Source organism: Ascaphus truei, chromosome 8 (assembly GCF_040206685.1).
Source record: "Ascaphus truei isolate aAscTru1 chromosome 8, aAscTru1.hap1, whole genome shotgun sequence".
In the NCBI taxonomy this organism is placed as follows: domain Eukaryota; kingdom Metazoa; phylum Chordata; class Amphibia; order Anura; family Ascaphidae; genus Ascaphus; species Ascaphus truei.
The window spans coordinates 16477700-16499665 of record NC_134490.1 but is presented as its reverse complement, the minus strand read 5'-3'; the positions used below and the strand labels follow the sequence as shown (position 1 = coordinate 16499665).

Here is a 21966-nt window from a genome sequence, read left to right as displayed (position 1 = left end):
CGCCGTTTTCAGGTGATTTGAAAAGTGTACCAAATACAGAAGAATTTACAATGCATCTGATCTCAGACGCATTATTAGAGAGGGTTGGGGTTCCTTACAATGCTTCTGATCTCAGACGTGCTATTAGAGAGGGCTGGGGTCCCACACAATTTCACAATATAATTATTGGATTCCTTAACCAAAAAGGTTAAAAAAAACACTGGTATGTACACAGAGTGTGAATGTAGGGGTACAGTACCATTCTCTTGTCCTTCCCCTGCTTGTAGAACAGACATGGATCATCGACGATAGCACCCTCTCCTATTATCTCCCAGCAGCCAATGTACACATTCAGTTGGGATTTAAAATACAAAAATCACCAAACAATAACATTTACACATTAACACATTAACACATTAAACCTACCACTGACATGGCCTTCCAATTAACCCATCGCCTGCCAAATCTTATGGACAAACAATTAACCCATCGCCTGCCAGTTTGAAGGTTGCTTTTAACAATTAAAGGAAAATCTGATAGAGCCGCACGCAGAAGATAAAGAATGAACTTGCTGAGCATCAAAGTAAACTTTCCCCTGACTTGTTACATTAAACTGCAATGGTGCCGATCGGGGGGAATATATCCCATCTCATCATTATCCTTCTTACTTGTGCTGCGGCTTCCGCCTGGACTGTATTTCTCATGGAATACGGTACACTTGGGAAAAGGCTGATGGTGGTCAGAGATTAACCCCAACGGTCGCTGCTGCAAACCCATCAACACTGCAACATCTGCCAAATTCGGGCAGCAACACAGATAAAGTTCCTTTCTAACAGCTCTGCTTCCACTTCCTGTGTGCGAGGCCCAGACAAAGCGACACTAGTGTATGAAATAATAAAGCGCTAAGAAGCGGTGCTATTCTATACAAAGGGCTTCTGGTGCCGGAAGACACATTGTGGCCCATGAAGTTAAATGCTAAACCATAAGGAGTCTCCAGGTGCCGGAAGCCGTCATACGGAATAGCACTGCTTAGTAAATATGTGCCTAAATATGCCCTTAACCCCTTCTACTTGTTGCTGACACCTGCTGCAGAAAAGTAGTTAACGTAACTATCTTTATGTGACCAGCGGTAAAATGTACAGAAGTACAACTAGTTTTCCCTACTAAAAGGTCTTTTTTTTTTTACAAAGCATTTCTCTCTCTCCTTTGTTTCAGCATAACCATTGGGAAAATTAGATATAAAGAAGACGCCCCCGAATAATGTTCTCTTCACATGTATACATGTCTATCCCATTTGTATCTAAAGACCACCCAAAACCCCTTTCACTCACTGCTCCTCGTCTGTGGAGTGCCCTTCCCCTCAATATCCAACTAGCACCCTCTCTCCACCTGTAAAACCTCTCACTCACTGCCCCACAGCTCTGGAATACGCTCCCCCTAGCACCCTCTCTCTCTCCACCTGTAAAACCTTTCTCACTCACTGCCCCACAGCTCTGGAATACGCTCCCCCTAGCACCCTCTCTCTCTCTACCTGTAAAACCTTTCTCACTCACTGCCCCACAGCTCTGGAATACCCTCCCCCTAGCACCTTCTCTCTCTCCACCTGTAAAACCTTTCTCACTCACTGCCCCACAGCTCTGGAATACCTCCCTCTAGCACCCTCTATCTCTCCACCTGTAAAACCTCTCACTCACTGCCCCACAGCTCTGGAATACCTCCCCCTAGCACCCTCTCTCTCTCCACCTTTAAAACCTCTCACTCACTGCCCCACAGCTCTGGAATACCTCCCCCTAGCACCCTCTCTCTCTCCACCTGTAAAACCTTTCTCACTCACTGCCCCACAGCTCTGGAATACCCTCCCCCTAGCACCTTCTCTCTCTCCACCTGTAAAACCTTTCTCACTCACTGCCCCACAGCTCTGGAATACGCTCCCCCTAGCACCCTCTCTCTCTCCACCTGTAAAACCTCTCACTCACTGCCCCACAGCTCTGGAATACCTCCCCCTAGCACCCTCTCTCTCTCCACCTGTAAAACCTTTCTCACTCACTGCCCCACAGCTCTGGAATACGCTCCCCCTAGCACCCTCACTCCACCTGAAAGACGCATCATAAATAAAACACACCTCTTTAATGAAGCATATGGGTAGCTCTGCTGGCTGATACGAATTAATATATATAATATTATATAATATGCACAGACTTCGCCATTTGCAGACGCACTAACCAACACCCTCCTGTCCCCACTTATATTGTAAGGTCTTCAGGGCGCGAGCACACAACCCAATTAGTTTGAAGCAGGGGGGGGGGGCTGGTTTAACTACTGGTGTCTACTCCTTCTGACCTTGGGCAAGTCACTTTATCTCCCTGTGCTTCAGGCACCAACAGAGATTGTAAGTTCATCTGGTCACGGACTCTATCTGTAAAAAAAATCCTACGTGTCGCACAGTACAGGCATACCCCCGGTTTAAGGACACTCACTTTAAGTCCACTCGCGAGTAGGGACATATCGCCCAATAGGCAAACGGCAGCTCGCGCATGCGCCTGTCAGCACGTCCTGAACAGCAACACCGGCTCCCAACCTGTACCGAAGCTGTGCGCAAGCGGGGAGACTATAGATCCTGTTACACATGCGTTATTTACATCAGTTATGCATGTATAGGATGTTTGCAGTACAGTACATGCATCGATAAGTGGGGAAAAGGTAGTGCTTCACTTTACGTTCATTTTCGCTTTACATACATGCTCCGGACCCATTGCGTACGTTAATGCGGGGTATGCCTGTGTTACATACATGCTCCGGACCCATTGCGTACGTTAATGCGGGGTATGCCTGTGTTACATACATGCTCCGGACCCATTGCGTACGTTAATGCGGGGTATGCCTGTGTTACATACATGCTCCGGTCCCATTGCGTACGTTAATGCGGGGTATGCCTGTGTTACATACATGCTCCGGACCCATTGCGTACGTTAATGCGGGGTATGCCTGTGTTACATACATGCTCCGGACCCATTGCGTACGTTAATGCGGGGTATGCCTGTGTTACATACATGCTTCGGTCCCATTGCGTACGTTAATGCGGGGTATGCCTGTGTTACATACATGCTCCGGACCCATTGCGTACGTTAATGCGGGGTATGCCTGTGTTACATACGTGCTCCGGACCCATTGCGTATGTTAATGTTGGGTATGCCTGTGTTACATACTGTACATGCTCCGGTCCCATTGTGTACGTTAATGCGGGGTATGCCTGTGTTACATACATGCTCCGGTCCCATTGCGTACGTTAATGCGGGGTATGCCTGTATAGTGTAATTGTGAAGTGCTTTGAGTCAGAGAAGAAAGTACCACATAAAATAAAGTTATTATTATTATTACACATACAGTGTCGTTACTTTTGTTTAGTGATACTCAGCAAATGCCTTAAGCTTGACCTGCCAGTGAGAGCATTAATGAGCAGCTAAGGCTCTCTCTGTCCGTGATTATTACTTCATTATTATTACTGCCAGGATAATTGGAGACGTATGGCGACAGGAGATCAGGTCCGTGAGAAGCCCGTGCTGGGGCTGGCCGGAGACCCTTGTGTTCCAGAGGTGCGGCTGTTGCTTTGCCCCATTATTTTTTATGATGTGCTTAATGCACTTCTTTTTTATTTATTTTTTTGCTGCAGATTAACTTTAAGATTGTCCGCCAGTCGACAGTGGGAGAAATTCAAATCCTAAATGAATCATTGTTTGTTGGAACAAGGAGACTGTGTGTAAATACTTTGCTAATGGGAAAAAGTCAATGCTGTTTACCCGAAAAGAATGTTTTGGTACCAACTGCCTTTTTCCTCTGTTAATCCTCGTTACATGTAATGTTGGAATTTCTGCATTATTGAACTATTATGGGTGGCGGGCGGGGGGGTAAGATTTTTTTTGGGGGGTGGGAGATAAAATGTAACTTATTTTTTAAACTACGTATAGCTCAGCAGTGTTGGAACACCCACAACAGAGATATCAGCATTTAGGAACCAAAGTCAGTGGCATGTGGGATTCTGGGCATTTTAAGTGCTGCATTAATGTAGTTCGCGGATACCAAAAATTAATCAGTAAGGCGATTCTAAATCAGTGATACTCACAGAAAAGTGGATGACAGATCTGTTACAAATATTCTCTCCATGGGTATGAACCCTCAGGAAACCGCTATATACTGGATTTTCTGTGACATTTGCTATTATGATTTTTTAACAAAAATTTACAAAAAAAAAAGCCTGATAAACATATCTACTATATATTTCTGAAAGCACTGTATGCCTGTCTGCGTGTCCTCTGTCCCTAGCGGCAATCGCATTGGAGCTTTGGTCCGTCACTCCGCCTCAGGCCAATGGGATGGCTCCCTTGGCCCGCCCGCCCTCGCACACCTCTCATTGGCCTGAGGCGGAGTGAGGGGCCAAAGGTCCAACACACACACACACACACACCCCTCCCCCCCCCCAGGTAAGTCACACCACTGCGCGTCCCGCCTCAACTTATGGCCCCAGTAATTCACCTATTTCAGGCGCGCAGCCTCGCGCCTCAGGCCAGGGCCCCACACAGGCCCCCACACAGGACGCTTCCTGCCGCCGCCTGCACGTGTCTCCGGCACCCGGGCAGCACATCGGGGGACCAAGCGGTCGCCCGGGGAGCGAGCCCCGAGTCACGGGGAGCGGGGGGGGGGCGAGTCACAGGGAGCGGGCGAGCCCCGAGTCACGGGGAGCGCGAGCCCCGAGTCACGGGGAGCGGGTGGGGCGAGCCCCAAGTCACGGGGGGGCGAGCCCCGAATCACGGGGAACGGGGGGGGGGGGCGAGACCCGAGTCGCGGGGAACCAAGAAGGGGGAGCGGCCAGCGGGGGGACAGACGCCGGGGGGGGGGGCATGCGGATACATAAATTATGACAATACATTTCCCCCCCGCTCCCCTTTCCCCCCCCCCGCTCCCCTTTCCCCCCCTCCGCTCCCCTTTCTCCCCCCTCCGCTCCCCTTTCCCCCCCCTCCGCTCCCCTTTCCCCCTCCTCCGCTCCCCTTTCCCCCACCCCTCCGCTCCCCTTTCCCCCCCTCCGCTCCCCTTCCCCCCCCTCAGCTCCCCTTCCCCCCCCCTCCGCTCCCCTTTCCCCCCCCTCCGCTCCCCTTTCCCCCCCTCCGCTCCCCTTTCCCCCCCTCCGCTCCCCTTTCCCCCCCCCCTCCGCTCCCCTTTCCCCCCCCTCCGCTCCCCTTTCCCCCCCCCCTCCGCTCCCCTTTCCCCCCCCCTCCGCTCCCCTTTCCCCCCCCCTCCGCTCCCCTTTCCCCCCCCTCCGCTTCCCTTTCCCCCCCCCCTCCGCTTCCCTTTCCCCTCCACCCCCCTCCCCCTTCCCCTCCACCCCCCTCCTCTTTCCCCTCCACCGCCCTTCCCCCCTCCCACCCCTTTCCCCCTCCCACCCCTCCTCCAACCCTTCCCCCCTCCTCCACCCCTTGCCCCCCTCCACCACCCCCTTCTCCCCTTCCCGCCGCCCTTCGCCTTCCTGCCTGCCTTCCTGCCTCCCCACCCCCGCCTTCCCGCCTCTGCCTTTCACCCGCCTTTACTCCGGCCGCCTCTGCCTTTCACCCACCGCCTCACAGCCTCTGCACGCACTCAACAGACACCCGCCACACTCGACACATACCTGCCGCCACACACACCTGCTGCCTCCCGCCCCTACGTACCGACATCACTGACCCACCGCCTCACACCCAACAGGACCCCCGCTCACAGAGAGCACTCACAACCCACGCGCCACGTGCCGCCTCACACCCTAGCAGGACACACGCCTCACATTTTTACATTTGTTATGTCTCCAAAATATACATTGTACTGTGGTGTGTTTACAATAAACCATTTTTAAACAACATCGTATTACATTTTCTTCCATCTTTCTTTTCAACATTATTATCCAACCTTTACAACAAATACTCACCTATTGTTCCACGATTTATAAATAATACTACCTATTACGCATTTACATCCCGGGCAACGCCGGGTCTCTCAGCTAGTCCTAAATGATTAACCAAGACATTACAGATAGCAGGGCATGTGTTGCAGAGTTAATTGCAACTCCAATATAGTTTGCTAACTGGGGATCTCCTTAACTTTTTTTGTTTAGTTATAGTGTGAGACTACAAGTGGTTAGAGCATCAGCCCCGCCCCCCCCCCCATAAAATACTACTGGAGATGCAAGAAGTAAAAATACACACCCCATGTAACATCTGACATGGATCATGAGATTATAGAAAAACATTGTATGCTGCTTTTACCCAGGGAGTATTCAGTGTATATGTAAACACACACACACTGCACTCAGTCCAGTGATGCACTAATGATGTTTATGTAGCCACCAGAAGAATCACTTTGGCTCATTTGGGGCTTTTTATAAATTATGTTTTTTGAAACATATGATTGAAGCAGGGGGGCCCCGTTAATGTCACTCTGGGGACCCCTTCTTCCCGAGATACAGACCTTTAAAGTGGGTGCTGGTATCTCCGCGAAGTTTAAAGCCCCCGCGTCACGTGGGCCAATAGGTGCTTTGAATGTGCATAATGTGATCATAATGCATAATGCGATCGCTGCTAGCCGAGCGGAGACGGGCACCTCCCTACGGAAGCATCTCGGGAAGCAGGGGGTCACCGGACCTGAAACTAATGGGGTTCTGCTCCAGAGACCCCATTCTTCAATCTAATGTTTAAAAACAAGCATAAAAACAAAATCGCCAGCTTGGATTATTGCCTGTAACTGAACCCTACAAGGATTTACACAGTTTCTCTGAAACAAATTGCTGGAGGGTTGCACTGCGATCAGTAAGAAGTAATATTCATTTGCAAGGAGATATATGTTCTATATTTGCAGACTTTAGGCTGGGGCAAAGGGAAGCGGTGAGGTATCGGGTTTTATGCTGTACAATATGGTCGCTGAGCTGTATCTTGCTTGACACGTCTGTGTAAAAAAAAAAAGTTCTTTATCTAGAATAAGATAAAAAAACACATACACACAACAGGAAGCACCGTGACAATCCTCTTCCAATGGCCTTACTTGGGCACATTTCTCGTTGTACGCTAGGAATCATTATAACATCTATAAAGAACGTTAAAATGTATTATAACCTATAATGGGTCTCCACTTCTCCAGGACCAGTATGGCTATCGGAAAGTTTATATGTACTTATGTTCAACTGCAAATTGATCACAATCAAAAGCAGCACTGTACAATCTGCAAAACTGGGTAGCAAAATTGCTTCCATTTTTGGCAACTGTTAGACAAAATTAAGTGTGTGAGCCTCTTTTAGCAATGTCTGAAAGTGTCTATTCTGCAACACAAAGTGACAGTACAAACACAATGCCAACTGTTAGTACCTTGACAAATGAAATACAATGTAATTGAATAGGCACTTTCCCGAGATATACCGAGCAGAGAGAACCCTCGGCCGAGATATACCGAGCAGAGAGAAACCTCGGCCGAGATATACCGAGCATAGAGAAACCTAGGCGTGCACAGACATTATAATAAGGCTGGTTGGAATTCCAGCGTCCTGACCTTGTATCGGGATTCTGCACAGCGCCAGCAAGGCATGGCTATCAGTATGGCAATCATTTATTTACAGAGCGCCAACAAACACTGCAGCACATTGAAATACGTGAACAGTGCCAACATTAACTAGTAACTGTATGTGGATATGGGAACAGATAGGGAAAAACTGACCACTGTAATAATAATTATAGGTTTTATCTAAAAGTGCTGGGTATGCAGCACTGGATAAAAGGTACCTTCCCCAGAGAGTTTACAGTAGGATTTTGTATATAATTATAGGTGAAAGATTTGGGTAAAAAGAAGTATCAATTACCCAGGTGAGACCTATTAATTAAACAGGTCACTGGAATGAGTTCACCTTGGTCCTAGGAGAGATATACTTCTTTAATGACACACACAGGACGGTCTAGGATATTTGGTCGTGGCCGTTTTGACGCAACCCAATCTCCACCGGACTTTAGCCGCAAGGGACCTCGCCACCGGGACACTCATCCACCGCCTACTTCGCAGCTCAGATAAGTCCGTAACCTTCGCCCTTACCCTAAAACCCCCTAATTCCAACACTACCCCTACCCTAAAACCTTAACCCCTTATGCTAAAACCCCTTAGGTTAACTCTTTACCCTTACTGCTAAAACCCCTAAAGTTAACCCCATACCCTAAAACTTACATTTTTCTAGAAGCAGCTGGCGGCGGCGGAGCAGTAGTGGCGGAGGGCCCCCCTGTGGATAAACACAGCTTGGTCGTGGCGGGACGGCCGCGACTAGTTGTCCCATTCCGCACACCGGGTTAACTAACTCATTGACACAGACATTCATACTTAGAGCTACTAAGCGTGGCCAAATTCATACTGAGAGTTACTAAGCGTGGCCAAATTCATACTGACAGTTACTAAGCGTGGCCAAATTCATACTGACAGTTACTAAGCGTGGCCAAATTCATACTGACAGTTACTAAGCGTGGCCAAATTCATACTGAGAGACACAATCAAAACAGAAACAAACAAAACCGTAAAACTACCAAAGCAAAGCAAATCATTTACTAGCAGATAGAACGAGTCAATGGTACGGAAATTGAAAAGCTACAGCTGGATTTGAAAAATAAATGAGGAGAAAACGAGGTAAACTGATACAGAGAAGCAGACTTTGTCAAGCATAATATGGAGAGGAAGTTATAGTTAGGGTGTGCTCTCTGTCAGAGCGCACACATTGGCGATCTCGGAGTTTAGAGAATCTCGGATCTCGGAGTTTAGAGAATCTCGGATCTCAGAGTTGAGAGAATCTCGGCGTTTAGAGAATCTCGGATCTCGGAGTTTAGAGAATCTCAGATCTCGGAGTTTAGAGAATCTCAGATCTCGGAGTTTAGAGAATCTCGGATCTCGGAGTTTAGAGAATCTCGGATCTCGGAGTTTAGAGAATCTCGGATCTCGGAGTTTAGAGAATCTCAGATCTCGGAGTTTAGAGAATCTCGGATCTCAGAGTTTAGAGAATCTCGGATCTCGGCGTTTAGAGAATCTCGGAGTTTAGAGAATCTCAGATCTCGGAGTTTAGAGAATCTCGGATCTCGGCGTTTAGAGAATCTCGGATCTCGTAGTTTAGAGAATCTCGGCGTTTAGAGAATCTCAGATCTCGTAGTTTAGAGAATCTCTGCGTTTAGAGAATCTCAGATCTCGTAGTTTAGAGAATCTCAGATCTCGTAGTTTAGAGAATCTCGGAGTTTAGGGAATCTCAGATCTCGGAGTTTAGAGAATCTCGGCGTTTAGAGAATCTCAGATCTCGGAGTTTAAAGAATCTCGGCGTTTAGAGAATCTCAGATCTCGGCGTTTAGAGAATCTCGGATCTCGTAGTTTAGAGAATCTCTGCGTTTAGAGAATCTCAGATCTCGGCGTTTAGAGAATCTCGGATCTCGGAGTTTAGAGAATCTCGGATCTCGGTGTTTAGAGAATCTCGGAGTTTAGAGAATCTCATATCTCGGAGTTTAGAGAATCTCGGATCTCGGCGTTTAGAGAATCTCGGAGTTTAGAGTATCTCAGATCTCGGCGTTTAGAGAATCTCGGATCTCGTAGTTTAGAAAATCTCGGATCTCGGCGTTTAGAGAATCTCGGATCTCGGAGTTTAGAGAATCTCAGCGTTTAAGAGAATCTCGGAGTTTAGAGAATCTCGGCATTTAGAGAATCTCGGATCTCGGAGTTTAGAGAATCTCGGATCTCGGCGTTTAGAGAATCTCGGAGTTTAGAGAATCTCGGATCTCGGCGTTTAGAGAATCTCGGATCTCGGCGTTTAGAGAATCTCGGAGTTTAGAGAATCTCAGATCTCGGAGTTTAGAGAATCTCAGATCTCGGAGTTTAGAGAATCTCGGAGTTTAGAGAATCTCAGATCTCGGAGTTTAGAGAATCTCAGATCTCGTAGTTTAGAGAATCTCGGAGTTTAGAGAATCTCGGCGTTTAGAGAATCTCGGATCTCGGCGTTTAGAGAATCTCGGATCTCGGAGTTTAGAGAATCTCGGAGTTTAGAGAATCTCGGAGTTTAGAGAATATCAGATTTCGGAGTTTAGAGAATCTCGGATCTCGGCGTTTAAAGATTCTCGGATCTCGGCGTTTAGAGAATCTCGGAGTTTAGAGAATCTCAGATCTCGGAGTTTAGAGAATCTCGGAGTTTAGAGAATCTCAGATCTCGGAGTTTAGAGAATCTCGGAGTTTAGAGAATCTCAGATCTCGGAGTTTAGAGAATCTCAGATCTCGGAGTTTAGAGAATCTCGGATCTCGACGTTTAGAGAATCTCAGATCTCGGCGTTTAGAGAATCTCGGAGTTTAGAGAATCTCAGATCTCGGAGTTTAGAGAATCTCGGATCTCGTAGTTTAGAGAATCTCGGAGTTTAGAGAATCTCGCCGTAAATCTTTAAGTCCAGGCTCAGCTGAGAATAACCTCTTCCATACCCTTGGATTTCCCCATCAGGCTGCACCCATTGGACCTGTTTAGTATATGACAGGACTGCATGCCATGTATCTAACTCCAAGAATGGACGATAAAGTGATGGTAAGTCTCTTCTCCCCCCCAAAGGGGTACATCCAGGTGTAAGAATGCATCAGTCCTGATAGCGAGAGATCTCCTGGTTTGTGAGCTGCGGCCTGCTGAACATCATCCATTCTATTCATCCTTGGGATTTAAAAATAAAATAAAAAATGGCAGCTGGTGATCATGCCACCAATGATGTTGCCTTTACTGATCGGCTCAGTATCACACAGCTGTCCTGCAGCCATCTTGGAATGGAGCATGGGCTTTTCAGCTTTACATTGCAAAGCCAGTATAACCACACTGCTCAGACCCAAAAGGTCGAAACAGCTGTTGGTGAGTCGGTTTACTGGCTATTAACTTCTTTAACCCATGCGGTGCTGAACAAGCTGTATAATATGACAGACACAAGCTTATAGAGGTTCATGTTTAAATCGATATGAAGCAAAAAGGTGACAATGCACTCATTTGCATGTGATTTCCCAGAATCCCTGGCTGCAGTGGAAGCATAAGGCTTTGTCCCCGTTGGCACTGAGTTGCTCATGCTTGGAGAGCAGGGGAAGCTGAGTGCACTAGAGAGTATAAAAAAATTGTTTAGCTATGCGCAGAGCGCCGGTGAGCATGTGTGCACGCGCATATGCGCGCGCGTATCACGTGAGCGGGGACTTGCATACATATTTATATGCAAGTCACCTCGCCAAGCGCCGCCCGCTCAGCGAGCTCAGCGCTAGCGGGGACGCAGCCTAATGCAGTAAGAGATAACGGTGAGAAGCAGGGTGCAGACCTGTCTGAGACATGTCAATGTGCTCACAAGTGATATTTTTATTTTCTTAAAAAGGTAAAAAAAAAATCCATAACCAGGGCACTATCAGTGAATTGTAACAAACGCAAGCACATTTTCCAATAATTTTCCCTACTTTGGCTGCTCGCGTCCTTACCACAGACCAAGCCAAATTCTACTTAACAGTTCTGCATATACGATGAATACTCTATATAAAAACACATGTTATCACAAGAGACCAGCAACAGCAAAACGTTCCAATAAATCAGGACATAAGAGATCCAGCCATCTCATTCTGTTTATGTTCACAGCACTCCAAAGAATGGGGGGGGGGGGGAGATTGGGATGTTTGCCCTTCGTCATTATTGCCGTCTTATAAGGCAATTAAATTTCAGTGAGTCAGTCTGGGAGCTTGTGTTTGTCTGGCTATTTAATAGTGCTCACATTTAACTAGTTGCAACTACAGTTTAAAGTTGACACCTCATTAAGGTGAATGGAGGAGAATTCACACCTCTATTGTTTTATTCAGCATTCCCCCCCCCCCCCCACACATTGGTACATGTATTTACAGATTCCTCATGTTCTCTAGACCAGGGGTAGCCTACTTCAGTCCACAAGAGGCACCAATAGGTCAGGTTTTCAGGATATCCCTGCTTCAGCACAGGTGGCTCAATCAGTGGCTCAGTCTACAACCTGAAAATAGAGGAAATCCAAGCACGCAGGCTACTTTTTAAGAGTTTTTAATCAAACACTGTAGTCTTCGACTGCGCCACTGATTGCGCCATCTGTGCTGAAGCAGGGATATCCTGAAAACCTGACCTGATGGTGGCTCTTGAGGACTGGAGTTGGCCATTCCTGTTCTAGGTGCTGGCTATTTATACAAGGTGAAAGGGGGTAGGGCAACTATCTTTATGCACTAAGAGGATTTCACCCCCGCCCACCCCCATTTACTCTGCTGCAAAGTTGCCTTCCCTTGCTTGGAAACATTCATTTCAAGATAATGGAGCTGCAATCTTCACAAGCAGGGGCAAAATGCTTCACAGCATTTCCCCCCCCCCACCCCCCCCAAACATTTTTATAAAGCATTGGTAAGTTTTGCAGACATTGCAGTACAAATATGACCTAATACCAGAAAGGGTTTTTTGGGTTGGATACTGATCGTTGGGGGCTTCGCCCGGGGAGGGTCCAGAGATCTAGAAAGAGTAGAAAAAGAGTAGGAGAGAGGGGGGAGGAGCTTCACAGTATTTTTAATGGCCCATGGGAGACGGGAGCAATGAAGCTGAGCTGCACCTCATAAAATGACCCCCCCCCCCCATATCCCATACGAGGTAGGGGCCATTAATCCTTATAACCCGTTCTAAGTCAGGGAGAACTGCACCACATGATAAGCATACAAGTACTGCATTTATTTTTTTTACTCGCCCCTTGAGTTACTCTTAAAACTGCACCAAGCCTTGAGCTCTGCATTCGGTAATGTGTCCTGATTCAGTTACCTTCCAAGACCTCTCCGTGTGGTGAAAAGGTTTACGATGTTTCAGCGAAGCAGTCATCCTTGAGAGCTGCTGTGAAGGACAGTATTCATGAAATCTTTGTGTGTATGTGTGTATATGTCTTTATTTATATAGTGCCATTAATGTACATAGTGCTTCGCTGCAGTAATACACGTCATATTCATATAAATAACAAATAATACAAATAACACATCATTGGAATAAGTGCTTCAGACATAAAAGTAACATTTCGGAAGAAAAGTCCCTGCTCCGAAGAGCTTACAATCTAATTGGCAGGTAGGAAGAACATACAGAGACAGTAGGAAGATGTTCTGGTAAGAGCGTCTGAAGGGGGCCAAGCTTTATGTATCATGTATAGTATTAGCCAGATTAGTAATCTGCCTATTTAACGGCTGTGTAGGTTGCCCAAATGTATAATTTCATTTATATAGCGCCTCCCATTACATTAGGAGGTGAATAATGTACATTACAAAGAATGGACATAAGTGCAACAGAAGGCTAAAGCTAAAGTAGACTCTGCTACAAAGAGCTCACAATCTATGTGTTATGTCGGGAGGCTTACGGGCACATTAGGAGTCAAAAGTGCATTATGAGAAATGCAGTCAGGGAGGTTTAGTGCATCTGGAGTTCGTAGCAGAGGCGTAGAACGTTTAATGAGCTGCTTCTTTTAAGAGGTGGATTATCAGCTGGGCTTTGAATGTGGGAAGTGAAGATGCCTGACCAATATTGAGTGGAAGAGCGTTCCCTAGTTAGGGAGAGATTTTATATGTTGGGAGAAGGAAAGGGAGGCGATGAACGTAACCCCTAGGCAGCGTGCTTGCGAGACTGGGTGGGTAGTAGGGTTATTGACTGTAATGGAGAAGGGAATAATGTGACCTGGTTGGGAGGGAATATGAGGAGCTGTGTCTTAGCCATGTGAAGCTTGAGGCGCCGAAGGGCCATCCAGGCTGAGATAGCTGCTAGGCACTGTCATTTGTGACTGAACTGCGGGTGCAAGGTCAGGTGTAGATAAATATAGTTGTGTGTCGTCAGCATAGAGATGACAGGTGAATCCAAAAGAGTAAATGAGGTCACCCGGGGAGAGGGTATTTAGAGAGAAGAGTAAAGGGCCTAAACCTGAGCCTTAGGGATCAGTACACCTACAGATAGTACCATAGAGGTTGAGGAGGAGTTGGCATAAGAGATACAGAAGGAGCGGTAAGAGAAGTAGGAGGAAAAAAGTAGGAGGGCAGTGCTATGGATAAGAATGTGCAGGAGAAGAGGGTTGTCAGCAGTATCGAAAGCTGAGGAGAGATTAAGAAGAAATAGATTAGAGTCGTTTCCTTGAGATTTGGTCTTATTGATGTCATTAGCTACTTTGGGTGCGGTTTCTGTAGAGTATGCTGTGCAGAATCCTGATTGGAGGCGGTCAAGTAGGTTATGGGAATTAAGAAAGTGAAATACATGTAAAAAAGAGGCAATACGTTCCAGAAGTTTCGAAGCAAATGGCAAGCGGGAGACATGTCGTGCATGGTATTTAAATCGGGTGCCAGCTCAGTGACAGCAAATCTCCAACCCTTCAAGTGACTGAGCGAGACTGTGGGGAGGATTCAATATATAGGATCACATTTACGGTAGCAATCCCCCCCTCAGAAGCCCATGAGTTTAATTAGCTCATATCATGTTAACATCTTGCCTCTTAAGCATGCCCTGCCCAGGTAACCTCAAAACAGCACTGGGCTCTGGGGACTACTCCATTTAAATCTCCCGGACACTATAATAATTGGAACCGCGTATATCTCCGGAACGAAGCATTGGATGAAAAATAAATAAACAAACATCGTTGGAAAGGGTAAGAGGAAATTCCATAAGTAAAAAATAAACTGAAAAATAAAACAGAGATGCACACAGACTGCTGCTTTTATACAACATGAAACTGCTATTTTATTTCCGATCTTCTAACACAGTATTCCAAGTGATACCTTAAAGGTCCGGCTGTTGGAGTAGCCTAATGATAAAGTAATGTAAAGAACATCTGCAGCGGGGGGAGCAGCCTAAGGCTACGGCCCTGCTGTCTGCGCTGCACGCGCGTCTGCCCGGCTGGCGGCGCGTGCTGCCGACTTCCCTGGTCTGCAGTGAGCTGCAGGGGAAAAGACAGAAGGGCGTGATGGGGGAGTGATGGGGGCGCGGCCATGATATCACCCAGCAGGTTCGCCCTCATTGGCTGAACTGCCGGGGGCGTGGCCTAGCGCTCAGTCGCTAGAGCTGATCACAATTTTCATGTATGCCTGAAAAACGCAGCGAAGCGGCTGCCCCTCGCAGCGGGCCTGGCCCCATTGAGGGGCGGCTCTTGTCCCCGTAGTGCCCACCATAACGGGCGCTGCAGCAGCCAATGGGGACCAATGGGGAAGCACCGCCCCTATCGGCCCAGTAAGCACCTTCGCGCGGAAGGTGCCGCCGCGCTGCACTGCAAGTTTTTGCAAATACAAACATGCGACTGAGGCGTGGTCAAGCCCCCCCCGATGGTTCAGCCAATGAGGGCGAATGAGGTCATGGCCAAACCCCTGGAAAAAGCCCAGCCACGCCCCTTCCCCCCCCCCCCCCCCCCCCATCGCAAACTCCTGCATCTTCTCTGGGACCGCAGATCGCGGTGAAGTGCTGTACACGCGCGCCGCCCCCCCCGCCGGGCACGCCTGCTGCAGTGCACACTGGGACCACGGCCTTACACAGGCTCTAAGGTCATGCAGCAGTAGTAGTGATGTTAAAGGATTTGCATTTAATGCATTGTAAGCACAAACTAAAGGACCTACACTCTGAAAGATATATAGGAGAGAGTCCGGATAGAAGCCTTCAAATATTTCAAAGGTAAAGGAAGGAAGCATCATTCAGGGATAAATAAACACCGGGACGGAGGGTCATACTAATGGGAAATGCGGGATTGCCCAATGGGAAATGCGACGTGTCCATTTTGACTAGAAGGGTAGTGGATACATGAAACAGCAATCCAGGGACAGACATAGTGAAGGAATCATTCAAATCGGCTTAGAATAGACAAAAATAACCATATGGGGAAGAAAGCTTCAGAAAAAAAAATATAGATTCTGGTGCATCCCATTTTGCAGCAATAGGGAAAATAGGCTGAGATAGGAGCCGAGTAACCCGTGTGTGCTGTAACTTTGTATTTTCTATGCCAAGAGATAATGGGGAAAGACAGGGCTGCAGACCTGTCTGCGACATGCAAATATACACAAGTGGTATTTTGATTTACCGTCACTTTTTTTACCCACCATAAATTTTTTAAATGTCTGGTTAAACCCACTTACCAGCTTCACGTTGCATAGCCAGCAGCCAATCTCGCACTGAGGAGACTCAGAAGGTAGCTGTCTGTGAGTAGGGTTCCTGGCTCTGCACTTCTTTAACTCATGCAGTGCTGAAAAGCTGTGTAATACGGCAGGCATACACCCATAGGGATCCTTGTTAAAATGGATAAAAAGTAAAGAATGACACACTATGCTCATTTGCATGTCATTACCCAGAATCCATGGCTGCAGTGGAAGCACTCTTTGCTAAGCGATAATGGGGAAACACAGGGTTGCCGACCTGAGACCAGGGTTGCCACCTTCTACTGAAGGCTAACCTGAAGACATTTTTAAATGTAGCGCTTACCTTCGTCTCCCGGCATCTTCCCCTCAATATGGCCATGCGGTGTTCCATGGCACCGCGTTGTCATGACAACGGGACGCCACGTGACAGCACGCTGCATGACAATGGGTCGCCTTATGGCGCCGAGGCGTCACAATGTCCTGGCAATGCGCCGCCTCGTGACGTTCACGTAGCGTCCCGTTGTCGTGGCAATGGACGTTATGCTGTGACGTCACGTGGTGTTCCCAGTGACATGGCAACGCGGCGCCATTTGATGCCGTGCAGCCACATTGACAGGAGTTGAAGGAGAAGCCAGGAGGACGCAGAGGATGCCAGGAGACGCCGCCGCTGCAAGCCGCCTCAAGCCGCCATCCCGAGGTTCAAAGGTAAACCCGTAGTCTAGAGATACATGGCCAGAACCCGTAGTCTCCGGGTCAAACCTGGAGTGGTGGCATCCCTGTCTGAGACATGTGAATGCACCACAAGTTATTTATTTATTTACTATTCTCTATATTAAGGCAATTATAGAAAAAAATAGGGGTTTCTAATTGGCAGTGAGGTTACTACACTTTATTGAGCCCCATAAAACACTTGCCAATTTTTTTGCAGTGAGTATTATATAAAATAAATGAGTTACAGTGCTTGTTAAAGAAGGTTAGTGTGAATAAGCGTGAATAAGCGCAGCCCAGGCCTGGCACTGTATAAAGAGCACACTTTACAGGCAGGTCACACCATAAATATGGGACTTCTGCTCTGTGCCTCCAACATTTATTCATCATATAAGGACATTTCTGCTTTTAAAATGGTGCCACTTCAGCTCTGCATTTAGTAATGTGTCCCGGCTCTGTTACCTTCTCTAGGACATTGCTTATCGGCCAAAAGGTTTCAAATATTGTAAATATCCGATCGCTCAGAAAATGATACACTTGCCCTGCACTTCCATTCTGATTTATTTTGCAGTAAAACGATTTTCCGATCTATTTCCCGCCGGGCGCTGTATGACGGGATCTCCCCCGGACCGTCACTGCATCACGTTTTTCATCCAGGAATAGCTATACGCACTCGATTAAGTCAGGGGTGCTCAACTCCAGTCCTCAAGATCCCTTCGCCCCCCCCCCCCGCCCCAACTGGTCAGATTAAGTGATGCAACTGAGGAAGGGATAACACCCCAATACATTGTGCTCTGTCGATGTTTTGTATGCCCAATAAATGATCTAAAAGACCCCTTTTCCACTTAACCAAGGTCGTATATATCTATTCCTGGATGAAAAACCCTATCCTAAAGCTAGCAAATGCCCTGGTTTACACAGAACAGTCCCGGTTTGTACGGATCTCTATATTAGTCCAAACAGGTCAGGTGTAACTCTTGATAATGTAGCCCCCTGTAAACAGCACAGGCTATACCTATCTTCCTTCTGCTGTGGTAAGTCCTGTTAAGATCAGGCACCAGTAATCATCATGGGTTTTCCCCCCTCCATAGCCCTATCCTGAGTGGTAGATGCAGGCCTGGACTCTGTTGCAGGCGTGAGCAAGAGGGGAGGTCCTGTTGACATCACGAGGGGCGGGGCTAGCTCTATATTTAGCAGCCAACTCCGGTGAGTAGAGCCAACTCCGGTGAGTAGTGGAGAGTTAATAGTGATATCGAGAGTCTGGAGTTGCCGGTTAGTTATGCCGGGAGTATGCAGTGCAGTTAATATGCCATGAATCAAGGAATCCTGCGGATCGGTCCGAGGATTTGGAGGAGACTACGATCTCCCCTGCGCAGAGTGCAAGAGAGAGAAGAGCGGAAAGATTCAGCGTCCTTTAGTAGAGCTGATAGAATTATAGACTTGGTGGACCAATGCCCTCACCCCACTGCCAGGGGTGATGGGGAGAATCCAAGACCCACCGCGAGGCTAACCTCGGGGGTGGGCCACGGGGTATTGAAGCCCTAGCCCAGACCATCCTGCCGGAGGAGTGACTTGGAGGGAAGGAGAGGAGGAATTATCTGGGCGACGGCGAGCGGCGTAATAACCCGTCCTGGCTATTGTTGCGGCTGTTGGAAGTCACTATCGTTGGGATATTGTTGCTCTGTTAATAAAAGAGACTATTCGTCATCCGCAAAGACTGTGTGTGACTTGGAAAGTACTACCCTGGGACCCAAGGGGTTCTTCTATACCGGTCCTGTCCCATATTCCTGGGAGTATAGAAGATAGAGGCGCTGTACCACTTAGAGATCATGGAGGCTACCACCCCAGAAGCCCGGTCCTGGCTCCCCCACAACATCGCGGGAAGCTCAGGCCCTCCTGTTCCTCACAGGTACGCACCACACCGCATGTAATCCGTCCTCATGCACCCTAGACACCACCGTAGAGTCTGGGGGAAGGGGGGAAGCAGGGTTACAATAACATGAAAGGCTAGTTCAAATAATTAATGTATTTTTTTTCTTTCTAGAGTGCAGACAATGCATGCAGCGCTGTACTTACATTTTTGCCGGCACACGGTGAAGAGTTTACAGTCTAATTTTGTTATTAAAGCCAATAAAGTGCCTCTTAGGGCCGTTCTATAGTGTGTGTGCCTGTGCGAATGCGCGTGCACATGCTGCACGTTTTTTGTGTGTATGCTGTGAGCGAGTGAGGTATATATGTGTGTGTATGTGTATGTATATGTGTGTATGTGTGTATGTGTGTGTGTGTGTGTGTTAAATAAGTTTTGAAATAAATAAATACTTTAATAAATTGTTTATTAACATTGTACATACACACACACATATACACACACATACATACATACATACACACATACACACATACACACGTACACATACACACACATTTCAGCGGCACTATTATAGAAAGGCTGACAAACCTCAGCCAACTAAAACTTCCGCGCGCGCGCGCACGACGTAACAAGCGCACGCAGTATAGAACAGCCCTTAAAGTCACAAGGAGCGGTGACCCTGGGATTGGAATGGGGTCACTCACCACTGGACTAAGGATTAGATAAGATTATCAGACCAGTCCTCTACTCGATTCCTAGTATTTTACTGGCTAATGTACCCATCTCCTGGGTGAGCCTTGCAGAAGTTTGGTTGCTTTTACCCTATATAGGCATCCCTTACCCTCTCATCCCTTACCTTTTTTTTGCCATGGGGAAGGGGAGCGGCGGATAACAGGGGGTCCCCAGAGCTGTACTGATCTAATTTCAGCTCCTGAGATACCTACCACCACATGTTTACATCCCCCTCATCACACAGGCCGTGATGGATGATGTGGCAGCTTCTTATTGGCCCGCGAAACACTAGATTTAAACCTCCATTTTGTTTCCCTTGGGTGGGACGTTACCGATCGCTACCTTTACAGGTAAATCAGGAGACCCCCAAAGCCGAGGCTAACGCAGTTGAGTTTTGGGGACCTCTTGCTTCCCAGCCACCTACAGTCGTAGTGATTATGACTCCGTTATTATGCCGTTTTTCAAAAATTCTAATTTTTGCGGCCATCTTTCTATAGCCCTGCAGAAAACGCTTTTATATGATTCATTGTCAAAAGCAGAAAATTGAACAAGTGGAAAATGAGACCTGTGTCCAGGGTGAAAAGGGTAAGTACCAATTCACAAAAATAAACACTGTCTACATCAGGGGTGGCCAACTCCAGTCCTCAAAGGCCACCCACAGGTCAGGTTTTCAGGATATCCCTGCTTCAGCACAGGTGGCTCAATCAGTGGCTCAGTCAAAGACTGAGCCACCTGTCCTGAAGCAGGGAGCCACTGATTGAGCCACCTGTGCTGAATTAGCGATATCCTGAAACCTGACTTGTTGGAGGCCCTGCAGCTTCCCAGCATTCATTCAAGTGCCTTCAGGAAGTGCGCGGGGTCCTCTGTAAACCCCGCGCCCCCCGCAGCGAACCTCGCGCCCCCCACTTCGCGCACCGCTGCATTACATGACTGAGGCTGTGCAGTGTAGCAGCTCTGCCTGCGTAATGATAACATATGTTTAGAGAGCTCTGGGGTTCTTCTTATCAGCAAACAAAAATAGCTGCTGCACTACGTGTTTCTTTGGGACAAAAACAGCGGGTATCCGCCTATTAATCTCGTATTAACTTAAAAAACATTATTTGTTTTTCTCCAATTCTTACTTCCTGATTAAAAAAATAAAATAAAAAACGAATAATACTTTCTGCATTATTTTAGTCAACGTTCTGCTTTGGTCCTGAAGGACTGCAGCTTCGATGTAGGTTGCGATACCTTTTAAGGGATCAACATTATGGTTCTTTCTAGATGAAGTGCACCTAGCTCAGTCAGAGGTTTGTGGATTCCAATGTGCGTGAAGAAGAAAACGCTGAGCGTTGGAACGCTCCGTACACTATCATTTCATCTAGGAAAACTCCGCGAATCATTTGTACAATACCCGCCCTTCACATTGTCGTGGTTTAGTCATAACTCACGTTGTTATATTTAAAAGAACAGTTCCTAGGGGTAGAAAGTGCAGACACATACATTATAGACAACTTTTTTTTTTTTAGTTAAACAAATGAAATGATCAACTCCACGCTATCTAACACCCCTAACACCCACATCCCCAAATGGCTAATGGGACCAGCAGTGCGGCTGGACCACACTCCATCCTGAGGTATACTCCATCTCACAATGAGGGACCAAAGACTGCTGTGTGATGTCAGTGTAATGTATGCTGTGCATTGCTGTACGAGAATAAAGACCCCACTTGTGTTTTATACTCCTGCCTGAGGCTGCAGTTCTTCAGGGCTACGGCACTGTTGCCTGCGCTGCACGCGTGCCTGCAAGGCTGGCGGCGCGTGCAGCCGAGTCCCCCGGTCTGCATTGAGCTGCAGGGGGAAAGACAGGGGGGGGGGGTGACATCACCCGGCAGGTTCGCTCTCATTGGCTGAACCGCTGGGGGCCGTGGCCTAGTGCTCCGTCGCAAGTCCTGATCTCAATTCTCTTGAGAGCAGGAGAAACTGTCGGCGCAGCGCGGTGGGCCCCCCCCCCTCTCGGCGGGCCCAGCGCCATCGTGGGGCGGCTCTTGTCCCTGACGCGTCCGCCACAGCGGGCGCTGCAGTTGCCAGCAGGGACCAAGCCTAAGAGGTTCGAAAGCTTGTAACATATCAACTACTTTTTCGTCCAATAAAAGGTATCATACCCCCACTCCCTCTCCCTCCTTTGTTATTACCTAGAAAATGGAGTATCCCTATGTAAAGCTAATTATTACTGCTTGACTTTTTGTTTTCCCATTCGTTGGTCTCTGCAGCTATTGTCAAGTTTAGTCCAAACCTACCATCCCATTAATGGTTACCAATGTCTCTTATCCTGGACCCATCGCCACACGGGAACTCTGAGGGGCGAGGTCATGCACTCAAATTCTACTCGCATCTGTCATTTGTGTTTCTCATTCGGTTTTTGCCAGATGTGTCAAAAAAACATATTCTAAGGGGCCTATGCAGAGAGCAGCGAATTTTAAAATTGGCGAATTTATTAAAAAGTAGCTTTTTTGGAGAGTTTTAGGGGCCTATGCAGAG

General features: G+C 47.6%; 1 protein-coding gene across 2 annotated transcripts in view; it reads right to left on the bottom strand.

Annotated features, from left to right (window-relative positions):
* CHST3 (carbohydrate sulfotransferase 3) overlaps positions 1-21966 on the bottom strand; it is a 91347-nt gene that overhangs the window by 45112 nt on the left and 24269 nt on the right. The window contains exon 1 of one of the 2 annotated variants that reach the window (XM_075610610.1): positions 648-1021. The exons of the other annotated variant lie outside the window; for it this stretch is intronic. The gene's annotated coding sequence lies outside the window, so the exon portion shown is untranslated. Of the gene's footprint in view, positions 1-647; positions 1022-21966 lie in introns of those variants that run through there. 2 annotated transcript variants of the gene reach the window in all.